This window comes from Felis catus, chromosome B3 (genome assembly GCF_018350175.1).
Source record: "Felis catus isolate Fca126 chromosome B3, F.catus_Fca126_mat1.0, whole genome shotgun sequence".
Classification (NCBI taxonomy): Eukaryota; Metazoa; Chordata; class Mammalia; order Carnivora; family Felidae; genus Felis; species Felis catus.
The window spans coordinates 126085787-126097264 of record NC_058373.1 but is presented as its reverse complement, the minus strand read 5'-3'; the positions used below and the strand labels follow the sequence as shown (position 1 = coordinate 126097264).

Below are 11478 nucleotides of genomic sequence, written 5' to 3'. Positions count from 1 at the left end.
TATGTTTTTATAGGAACAATAACAACAAAATGTTCAAATAACCTGAAACATCCAGCATTCCTGAAACTTACATAGTCTGAAAAACTATGATCTGGACTAAGGAGTGTCATCCTGTAGAAGAAAGGTTATTAACCACACTGCAAATCTATTACCTAGAATAGGATCATTTTGAGCTGCTGAAAAGAGGGACAGAAGCTGAAAAGGAAAGTTTAATCTTTACATATTCATAGTGAATAAAGGGGTGTTTTAACATTGTTACTCATAATTCATACTAACAATATTAGGATGTTTAGGAAAAGAGGAAGAAAGTGAGGAAGGGAGTTGGGGAGGGAGGAAAGAAGGGAGGAAGGCAGGAAGGCAGGAAGGCAGGAAGGAAGGACACTGGGGCATCAATTATATGTTCATATCTGTTAGCCATTGCTATAATAATGCTTAAATGACAAATAAACATAACCATAATGTCATACAACACCTTCTCACTCACAGGTTTCTAGGTCCTTTGGGGTTCAGCTGAACTGGGCTCCAGGTTAGAATAAGGTCTGTGTATCTCATTCTGTATCTCACATTGAAAGGGTAGTAGCTGCCTAGGATATATTTCTTTCATTTGCTGGCTACTCTAGAGAGATGAAAAAAAAATGAGTAAAGAATTATCTTTGCCCTTGAGGAGATGATGAATTATCTATGCTGAGAGATAAAGAAGAATAGTTCAGACCAGACAGTGAAAAAGAAAACAATTGGTTCTTCGACTTTTAATGCCTTTACAAAATAATGGATTTACTTTCCTAAGTATGATTCTGCAAAAACTAATGATAGTCAGCTAACATATACTGATTATTGTTAGCAACAAGCAGTTACCCATTGCCTTTTACCCCCATCCTCTCCAACTGTCACACCTGATATATTAAGTTGAGAGAGTAAGGGAATATAATGCAATCCCTAAAACTAGGACACTGTGGTGCTTTCAGAAGCAGAAGACACCTGGACAACACCCAGTCAATAAACAGGCAACCATTTGACAGAAGAGAGAAAAGGTTTGACAATAAGGAACAGGGCAATTACTGTCCTGGAGATATTTGCATTTCTTTTACTATAAGCAGACAAATGTTACGCATATTTAAGGAGGTGGTATAAAGAAAAGAATACTGCACATCTAAGATTCTTCCATTTCCATTTCCTTAAAGTGGATTAGAACTTAGACACTCAGGAAAGAGACTGAAAGTAGATCCTAGTACTTGCTCTACTACTAATTAGCAGTGTGGTCTTTGGCAAATCACCCAGCATCTCTGGAAGTTGTTTCCCTAGAAACCTTCTTTGATTACTCATGCCCTCCCAAAGTTAGGATGGCCAGGACCCCTTTATTCCCTTGTATCTTATTTTCTATTATCTTGCCTATTGAATTGTTTTATAATTACTATGGATTATATTTGCCTCTTGCACTACCCTGCTCTTTGAGATTAGAGTCAGTGTCTTACACATTTTTGTAGAATAAATCCAGGAAAGAAAATAAGACTTCTGGTGATTGGACTAAAGCACTCACACTCTATCATAGGCCCCTCTGAAATTGTGTGAAAGTCTGTAAAGTTCACTTTGGCTGAGGAAATCCCAACATTTGCTGAGAAAAAACCCCACTCACTCTCTGCCCCTTACAGTATGATAATTTCTACTATAGGACCCAAGCCCAAATTCAATCGAGTAGGTTGGTATTTTATTCTTCAACATTGCATTTAAATTCTGGCATGGTTATATGACTTGAAAATAAAATTCAGACCTTTATTCTGCCATCTTTTGGTTGTTAGCAATTAATAAAAATGAACAAAGATGAAAATCTTGGTGTTTCCTGGGCTCACAATAACTCTCTCCTTAAAAACAACGTTTTTAACAGGCCACTGGTATGACCTAGAGAAAGTACTTGAATGTTAACTTTAGAAGAAAATTGAAGTTATATTCGATCTAAGGTTTTCTTTTTTTTTCTAATTTGAGAAAATTGAGATCCTGAAAGATAAATTAACTTGCACAAAGTTACTCAGTCTCCTAAATAATAGGCCTGTACTTTAAAAGCCCAAATGTGTATTAAAAAAAAAAAAAGGAAAGAAAGAAAGAAAGAAAGAAAGGAAGAAAGAAAGAAAGAAGAAAAGAATGTGAAGAGAAAGAAAGAAAAGAATAAGAAGATTAAAAAGAAAAAGGAGGAGCACCTGAGTGGCTCAGTCAGTTAAGCATCTGACTCTTGATTTTGGCTCAGGTTATGATCTCACAGTTCATGAGTTTGAGTCCTGCGTCATGCTCTGCACTGACTGTACAGAGCCTGCTTGGGATTCTCTCTCCCCCTCTCTCTGCCTCTCCCCCACACTCATGTGTGTGCTCTCACACACTCTCTAAATAAATAAATAAATAAATATGTAAAAAGAAAAAGAAAAAAGGAAAAATGACTCAGTACCTTACTTCCTTCAACGCCACATATATCACTTGTTTTTATTTGCCACCCTGATAACTCTTCATGAACACTCTTTAATCCAGAATACTCTACTCGTATTTATGAAAAGCTTTGCAATGATGGGTAAGCCATTAGACCTCTCTGGCTTTAATTGTAATAAGGGACTTCATTTATATGATATTCCAGATACTTTCTACATATCCTCTACACAATAGAGAGATTATATTGGGGAGATATACAGATATAGATATAAATATAGATATAGATATAGATATAGATATAGATATAGATATAGATAGATATTAGATATTAGATTGGGGTTATATATATATGTATATATATAAAGATAAAATATATATATAAAGATATATATGTTATACTATATGTTATATACTATATATGTTATATACTATATGTTATACTATATATACTATATATACTATATATATATATATAGTATATATATATATATATAGTATATATATATATATACTATATATATATATATATACTATATATATATATATATACTATACTATATATATATATAGTATATATATATATATATAGTATACTATATATACTATATATACTATATATAGTATATGTTATATACTATACTATATATATAAAGATATATATATATATATATATATTCCCCTAGAATTGGAGGTTTATGTTGTGCCACCAGAGTCTTGGGAACAGAATAGTTGCCCTCAAACTTGACTGAGGTAAGTATTGATATATCACAAAGGGTTCCAAAAGCTGAAAGCTCTTATAAATAGCATGATATTATTTAAATTAAGGCAGGAAATTAATTGTCAGAGAAAGAGAGAGAAGGGGAAGGCTCTACATATGTATAAATATATAGTCATACCTTTTGTTGTTGTTAATTCATATTCAAACCATATTGATCTTGATTTATTTTTATTATAATATCCATTGGGGATAACTTGTAATAAAATGGGCAAAATCACATACCTGGTAAGAGTTTAACTTGCTGGTTTTGTTCTGGTAATATATTAAAATTCTTTTTTTTTTTAATTTTTTTTTTCAACGTTTATTTATTTTTGGGACAGAGAGAGACAGAGCATGAACGGGGGAGGGGCAGAGAGAGAGGGAGACACAGAATCGAAACAGGCTCCAGGCTCTGAGCCATCAGCCCAGAGCCTGACGCGGGGCTCGAACTCACGGACGGCGAGATCGTGACCTGGCTGAAGTCGGACGCTTAACCGACTGCGCCACCCAGGCGCCCCTATATTAAAATTCTTATAGAGGACTACTGTTGATCTAGCTTTGGGAATTTATTCCAAAGGAAAAGAGTCATGTACAAGAATATTCAGTATGGCATTATGAAAAACTGGAAATGTTCCATATGATCAAAAGTCATACCAATAACTTAGTAGCAGAACTGCAGTTACCACCAATCTTCCTGAAACCCTGAGCAGCATTCTCTGTTATTCTACTCTCACATCTTACCACCTGGACCATAGAAATATTCAAGGTAGAAGGGCCCTTTGTCACCATCTTCTCCAAGTTCTCACTTGAGAAATAGGAAACTGAAGGCCCAGGTGTTAAGTGAACCTCCCACGTGAACAGCCATTTATAGTCAGCATAGTTTTCCTTATATAGCACAGGAGGGATGACCCTCCATCTTCTTGTCTAGCCAAATAGTAATCAGATTTTACCTTTTTCTGTCACAGTTTTATTACTCTGCAAAATACCTAGTTTCTACTGGCAAAATTTCTCTTATTAGGTCAGTTCCCAGAAGTGAAATTATTGTCACCCATGTGTTCAAAAAATTAATCCACTTTCTACTTCTCTGGTTGCTGATGAGTACAAAGACATGATCACATTGCACAGGTCCACCCAGACTGTATCCCAAAGGCCTTTGGAATGCCTAGTAAATCTGGGCTCAACCTGAAGTTTAAAAAAAAAAACAATATCCCTGGATTTTCTCTGAAAATGAAGTGGAAAGCTTTTCTTAGCTCTGTCTTCTATCTTGCTTCCAATATAAGACTGAGCATGCTTCTGAACAGATGACATAAAATGGCCACCTCATGAAGACCTATTCCGTACTTCAACTCCTGAGCAATCATATTTTCTAGGACAATGTCCCCTAGAGGGTTAAAATAAATATTTTGTATGGCACCCAAAGTCGTTTGCAAAGCCCAGTAATCATTTCATGTAATGAGAAAATAATGGAGGAAGCTCTGGAAGGAAGCCACTAAAAGCCATCTTTTGAGGCTAACATGTGCAAATGGGTTAGCTGAGTTCTATTGCTTTTAAGGCACAGTGATTTAGGTGATTGTTTAAGTCTTTTTAACTGCATCAGTATTTAAACAGCATTTGTATGTCTGAAGACCAGAGAACCCAAAACAAATTTCACAGAAACCCACTCTAATTCTCTAATTTATTAAGAAGTAATGGTTTTAGGACCATAAGAATTCATAACATATGTGAGTCTGAGAGCACACACCAAAGATCACTGGAATTCTGGTGCAATCTGCAATTGGCTATCCTCACAGTAGAAGGCAAAAAAAGAAAGAAAAAAAAAAAACCTGTGTTCTCTGAAGCAGTTGAGTCTACTTCCTTAAACGGATCAATGACCTAGCCCACTTATCTCTCTGAAGTCCTCCTTGCCTTTGTCTGCTCTTCTTCCCTCTGCTTTGAAAGCAGGTTGAGCCCTCTGGGTTATGTAGACTGTGGCATAACCTGAAATACAACATAATATAAGCCCATCACCAAAAAGTATTCACAACTACCCTGTCTGGTCCCCTGAAAAGCATCACTGTCCATATGGAGAGGTGTTTCATAACCCTTCCATGTTTATTGCTTCTTCCCAGCATTAAAGTATGTAAGCATCCAAAAGAGATGATCTCTTGGCTGCAATAGCTCATTTGAAATGCACTCCATAATTAACAACTTTGAAAGCAAAGAGGTAAATTTTGTCACATGTATTATTAAAGCAGAGTGAGATCCCCCAGGACCAAATTAGGCGCCTGATTAAAAATGTCCATGTTAAGAGAAACAAGTAGATAGGGAGATGCGCTCTCAGCCATCCCAAATTAACATGCTGATTGCAGTGCATGTTCAAGCCATGTGGAAAGATGCAGAACTTGGGTCTGCCTTGGTGAATGAGAACTCTGGTGTCTCAGCTTGAATGCAGGTCAGCCAGAGTCAGCCTCAGTAGGGTCATCTGCAAGTGAAGACATGAGGGACTGGGATGAGTGACCCAATGGGCAAATAACCGAGCAACCAATGTGCGATAGAAAATGTAATACTGAGAACTGCATATTTTCAAGTGCTGTGCTAGATGGTAAATTTTAGGCTTCTGGTGATTTCTTCTTCCCTCTTGATTTTGGCCAAGACTCCTACCACCTCCACACCCCTGGTTCCATTTGTGTACATTGTCAGAGTGGGAAAAAAGGACTCACAAGGGAACTCTTAAACGATTTTGGGAAAAGAAGTTAAAAATATATCTGAACTCTTATTTTGTTGTGGGATGCAGTATATTTTCATATAACTGCACTCAAATTGATTTTATAAAGACTTTTTAAAGTCTAACTCCTGCCAAACTTCTAGAATGGTTTACAATAATCTCTGAGAAGTGCCACATAGCCATCAAAAGAAAGCCAAACTGTGGCACAATAGACAATACTGTCACTTTAAAAGAGGAGAATTCCTACGGCTCCGATGCCTCAGAGAGATGAGGACTATAAAACACCCTCTTAACTTACTGGTGATTGTGGCAGGCAAGAGAGAATTTAATGAGCTTGGCAAAGCAGCTCAGTGGCTCTCTGCCTGGACTCAGCTTTGTGCATCCCACATCCAGAGATGGCTCTTTGTTTAAACAGGACTGACTCCCTAGAGTTACTTCTTCCCGTTTCCTAAGGCAGTGTGTTTGGTTGACAAGAGCTGTCTTCCCCAAATGAATGCAGCTACCAAATATACACAAAACCTAAAATTCAATTAAAAATTTTTAAAAGCTGAAAAAGAAAAGAAAACATGCTAATGTAGTAATCCCAGAGACTCTGCTTTAATGAGCATGCTGACTGTGGCCAAGTTAAAACTGTTGTGGGAATCATAATTCAAAATTTCCTGCTCTATTCAAATTCTCCAGGGCCAAATCGTCATAAAGATCTTTCTTATATTGGAATTCCATCTTTCCAGAATGTAAAGAACAATCTACCTTTATATCCAATGTAAATCAAACTTAAGAGAGGAATTTCAAGGTGACCTTGGATATGTCATTTCACCCTTCTGCATCTCATCAATGAATGAAGGTTTTTGGATCTCTTAGTCCCTTGCCAGCACTAACATTGTATGATCCTGTTTTACAGGTGCTACCCAGGAATTGCGGGTTATATAAATCACACAGGAGTAAGAAGGAACCACTAAGGAAAGGCAGTTAGAAGCATACATCTCAGATCTCTTTCAAAATGTTAGCCAACAGGTTAATTTCCTTGGCATATTGCCTTCTGAGCTGTCAACATCTAGTATTACTTCCACTGCAGGACTTTAAAAATAAAAACATTTTTAAATCATCCGAACTCTAAAGGATGGCTTGAAGCTAAGAAGTTAAAAATCGATGAATAAAAGTTAAGGATGACCATTCATTGGAGAGTCTGGTCTCTGTGGTTATTTTACATCATACTCTGAAACCATTTTTCCCTAAGTTCTTATTTCAATGTATATGACACATTTCAGGTTTTATCCCCACATGACAGCCTGTGTTTTTCAGAATCCTTAGTGGGATGAAGCCCTATGACATAATATGAGGTTTAAATGACACAGAATGTACAAGTAAAAGCCATCCTCAATGACAAGGAAGAGAGTCTAGTCCATGTTTCTTCTAGATACTGGTTGTATTTTTTTTTAATTTTTTAATGTTTATTTTTGAGAGATCGAGAGAGAGAGAGAGAGAGAGAGAGAGAGAGAGAGAAGGAGGGGCAGGGAGAGAGGGAGACACAGAACCTGAAGCGGGCTCCAGACTCTGAGCCGTCAGCACAGAGCCTGACATGGGGCTCAAACCCACAAACCGTGAGATCATGACCTGAGCTGAAGTCGGACGCTCAACTGACTGAGCCACCCAGGTGCCCCTATTGGTTGTATTTTAAGTAGTATATAGTTTTTCCTCATTCTTGTAATCTGCTTTTGTCCATGTGATAAAGATCTAGCTATTACATGAAGAAGAAAATGAAGATGAAGACTAAAAAGAAAGAGGTGAAGGAGCAAAGAAAGGAAAGGAAAGGGTATAGAATATAGTTGGTATGGGGTTGTGGGAATGAACAGCAGTTAAAAAAAATCCAGCAACCAAACTTTGCACTAATTTGTGCTTGATCTTGACTAAATCAGTAGATGTCTCTGAACCTCAGTGTTTCAGCTATGGAATAATTTGGCTGGATTATGAGTGGTGTCTACCATTCCTTCCAACCCAAACATGTTCTGACAATAAGCAACTAGAAAACAGTTATAATTTGAACATCCAAATGGGAATGTGAAAAACCTTAAAGGCCCCAGTTGTGATCTTTTTAAGATCAAGAAAGGTTTCGGTGGATTTGGCGGGAGAGATGGGGTTGGGGGGGGGGGGCGGGTAATTGGCTTCTTGCTTGTTTTTAATCTGTTATTAACATTCTTTTTTTCTCTCACCCTGTCAGCTCAAGGGGGCACATTTTACCCTTAGCACCCCTCCTAAGTTCTGAATTCACAGTATGCCAGAAGATCATCAAAGTTGTCTTATTCCTTTCTCTAAGTACCCAGAAACAATTATTCAAATGTTTGCCACTTACATGGAACACTGAAAGCAACTCTGGAAGAGTTGAGGGAGTTAGTATAAAGCTTCTGTCAGTGATGCTAGATGGAGGGGTGATAAGATTCATTGAAATGTAGATCGCAAGGAGAGAAGGTTTACAAAGCACTTACAGAGTCTAAGATGAAAAGAATTATATTAGTGCCAACGAGTATTATTCCATAAAAATTCCCTTTGTGACTGATGAGAAGGAGCTCAAATCTTCAAATAAAACATTTAATTCACACCTGACAGCAATTTTCAGAGTTTGGAACAAGCAATGTTAGTAATTCCATTCTTAGCCCAGGGAAAAACCGTGCAGCAGAATAGAGTGGCAATAAAATAAATGTCTATGGTTCTTGAAAAAGAAAAACTCTGAAGAGAAAGGCCTTCTGGCAAAAAAAAGTAAACCCCATGTGCTGGTCTGAATTCCTCTAACTTTCAATTAGTGGGTTAAGGAGATTCCAACGTTTGTGTTATTTCTGCACTAGTCTAACTCACACATTAGTACATGCACACAGTTGAGCCTCAGCATTTGTGGATTCAGCATGTGTGTTGTTGATCATTTACAAGTAACTTCTGAAGGACTTTGACTGGTGGTTGTCATTTTGCAGAAACCCCAGCATAAATAAAGCTGGGTAGGATGGCTGCTGAATGAATCAATTAATGAGCATCCTCAGTAACTACTTTTCAATGTGACCTCACTATTCTCTACTCTCCTGTTGCTTTGCATTAATTTCCATGAAGCAATATGCACAATAGCCCCCTAAATGGGGGAAAACTAGAAGCAAATGATGGATTCATAAATCTGGTCTTTCATGGACCTACATGTTGGGACTGAGGATGGACAATCACACCCTTTCTGCTACCATGTGTAACCATTGAAAAACAGAAGGTATAAACAGATGAAACATCAAAATATGTTTGGTTACCAGTAAACTGAATTAGAGAATGCAGTTTGGCCTATTGCCACATGTAGGCTTCCTACCATTTTCCTCCTACAATTAAACACACCTATCCAGTCATAGCAGAGCACTAGACAAAAATAGGTCTTTGCTCCCAGCAATTTATAGCAGTAAAAGAAGAGAAACATGCATGTTTTCTGCCTTACAGGGTGGTTTTGCTGTTCCTGTGAAATAGAATAGCCTATTCTCTTTGAAATATTAAGAAGTTCTTTTCTAGTTTGTGCTTTCCTCCTCATCCCCTCACTCAGTCTTATCCAAGAGAAGAGGAAGATTTGGGTTAATGAGATTGGGAACAATTCATGGGATATATGTAGCAGAACCTTTCTTGTTAGCTTTTGGAGCATTCTGCCCTCTTCAATTTGTGTGGAAGGGTTACTCACCAAGCAGGGTTTCTTCACCTTATGGCAGAAGGTTCACTCAGGATGCTATGAAAGGAGAAGGAGCCTCAGATGAAAGTTTATAAAAGCTTTACTCAATGTCACCAAACTAATATGCCCTCCTTCCTCAAGAAGGAATAAATAAAAGGTAGAAAGTAGGGCTAGAAGTATTACTCACAGCAGCATGTGGATACTTTGTTATCTGAATTTAAGTCTTCTACACTCCCCTTTTGTTTCTGGAAGAACTCATTGAGTAATTTCCAATAATGATAGCAGTAACTGCAGTAAAAATAACATTCTGCTAAGCTAGGCATGTTGTAACAAGCAACACTAAAACCTCAGTATATAAAACATCAAAACAATTAATTCTTAATCACTCTTTAGGACTATTGCAAAATGGCTAAGGACTAAAAACCAAGGGCAAATAACAGATAAGAAGAAGATAGGTATGGAAGAGGCAGATAGTCAAAATAGTTTTAAAATATGTGATTTTGTTCAAGAAATTGCTGGAATATACAATTCATTATGGGTCTCCTGAGTTTCTCCTATCTTACAAGGAAATTTACTGACAGCTTTTATTCTGGGCCATCTTTTAAAATATACTTATGTAGAAAACAGCCTTGGAAAAGTGATAACTTCACCCTCTGATGCAACAGGAAGATTTTCTTACTATGTAGTATAATAAAGATAAAGTCTCCGTCCAGGGAAAATGGAATATTTGCTTGCAGTTCATTATGAAAGAGTTGTATTTCCTAATTTGGAGATGCTTTGCTATTGACATAAACCCACTGCAGTACCCAGCTAAATTATTCTTCATGTGGGACTTGAAGAGCACAGGGAATCAATGCAATCATGAAGCACAGGCATCTTGCTGTGCTGTGGGTAATATGTCATATTACTCTGACCCAAAGAGCCTTATGTCTTCTGTCAAGATGCATGAAATGGTAGCATGCTAACTTGTTAGCTTGAAAATTAGATAAAATAATAGACCATTCTCAGTTCTTGACAGAAATTAGACAGTTAGATGGATAATTTCAGCAGAGAGCTGGAAACTATTATAAATGAATGGAAATCTTAGAACTGTAAATAATAGTAACTGAAACTGAGAACTCAATAAACAGTTTATAGCAAATTAGACAAAACTACAGAGAGGATTAGTAAACTAGAAGACACATAAAAAGAAAATAGCCAGAGTGAAACTTGACAGAAAAAGATGAAAAATGCAAAAACAACTGAAAATCTCTGTGTATCCATTCATAATTCTATTACCCTCCCCATCCTAAAACTATTTTTGAATTCAATATGTATCATAATCAAGTATGTCTTTATATATTTGCTTCAAGTGTGTATATATGTACGGTATGTTTGTATGTATACTAAACAACAGAGCACCTTTGTACTTTTGAAAACTTTATCTTTGTGATATTACAATGTGCTTGATTTTTTTGCTTAATATTTGAATCTATATAGTACTCTTCTTACTAAATCATTTTCATTTACTCCCCCTCTTATTTCATACAACACAGAAAAATTTTGTTTAACATAATCAATGTGTCTTTTGCACCAGAATTTTATATTGTTTTGTATATTTAGTGATTCTACAAGCTTTCCAAGCAGTCCATATTTTTTCCCCAATTTCATTCATAAACAAAAACTTAGGCAAGAAAATAAAAATTGAAAACTAAGGAATGCATTTTATTTTTTTAATTTTTTTAACGTTTTTATTTATTTTTGAGACAGAGAGAGACAGAGCATGAACAGGGGAGGGTCAGCAAGAGGGAGACACAGAATCTGAAACAGGCTCCACGCTCTGAGCTGTCAGCACAGAGCCCGATGTGGGGCTCGAACTCACAAACCATGAGATCATGACCTGAGCTGAAGTCGGCCGCTTAACCGACTGAGCCACCCAGGCGC

General features: G+C 36.8%; 1 long non-coding RNA gene across 4 annotated transcripts in view; it reads right to left on the bottom strand.

Annotated features, from left to right (window-relative positions):
• Window positions 1-330: 330 nt before the first annotated feature.
• Window positions 331-11478, bottom strand: part of LOC109501192 — a 33735-nt gene continuing 22587 nt past the window's right edge. For 2 of the 4 annotated variants that reach the window (XR_006599865.1, XR_006599866.1), the window contains 3 exons: window positions 9743-9843; window positions 9568-9612; window positions 4800-5630 (listed from right to left, as the gene is read on the bottom strand). This is a non-coding gene — a long non-coding RNA (uncharacterized LOC109501192). Of the gene's footprint in view, window positions 617-4799; window positions 5631-9567; window positions 9613-9742; window positions 9844-11478 lie in introns of those variants that run through there. The other 2 variants (XR_006599864.1, XR_002159147.3) reach the window with 2 other exon arrangements.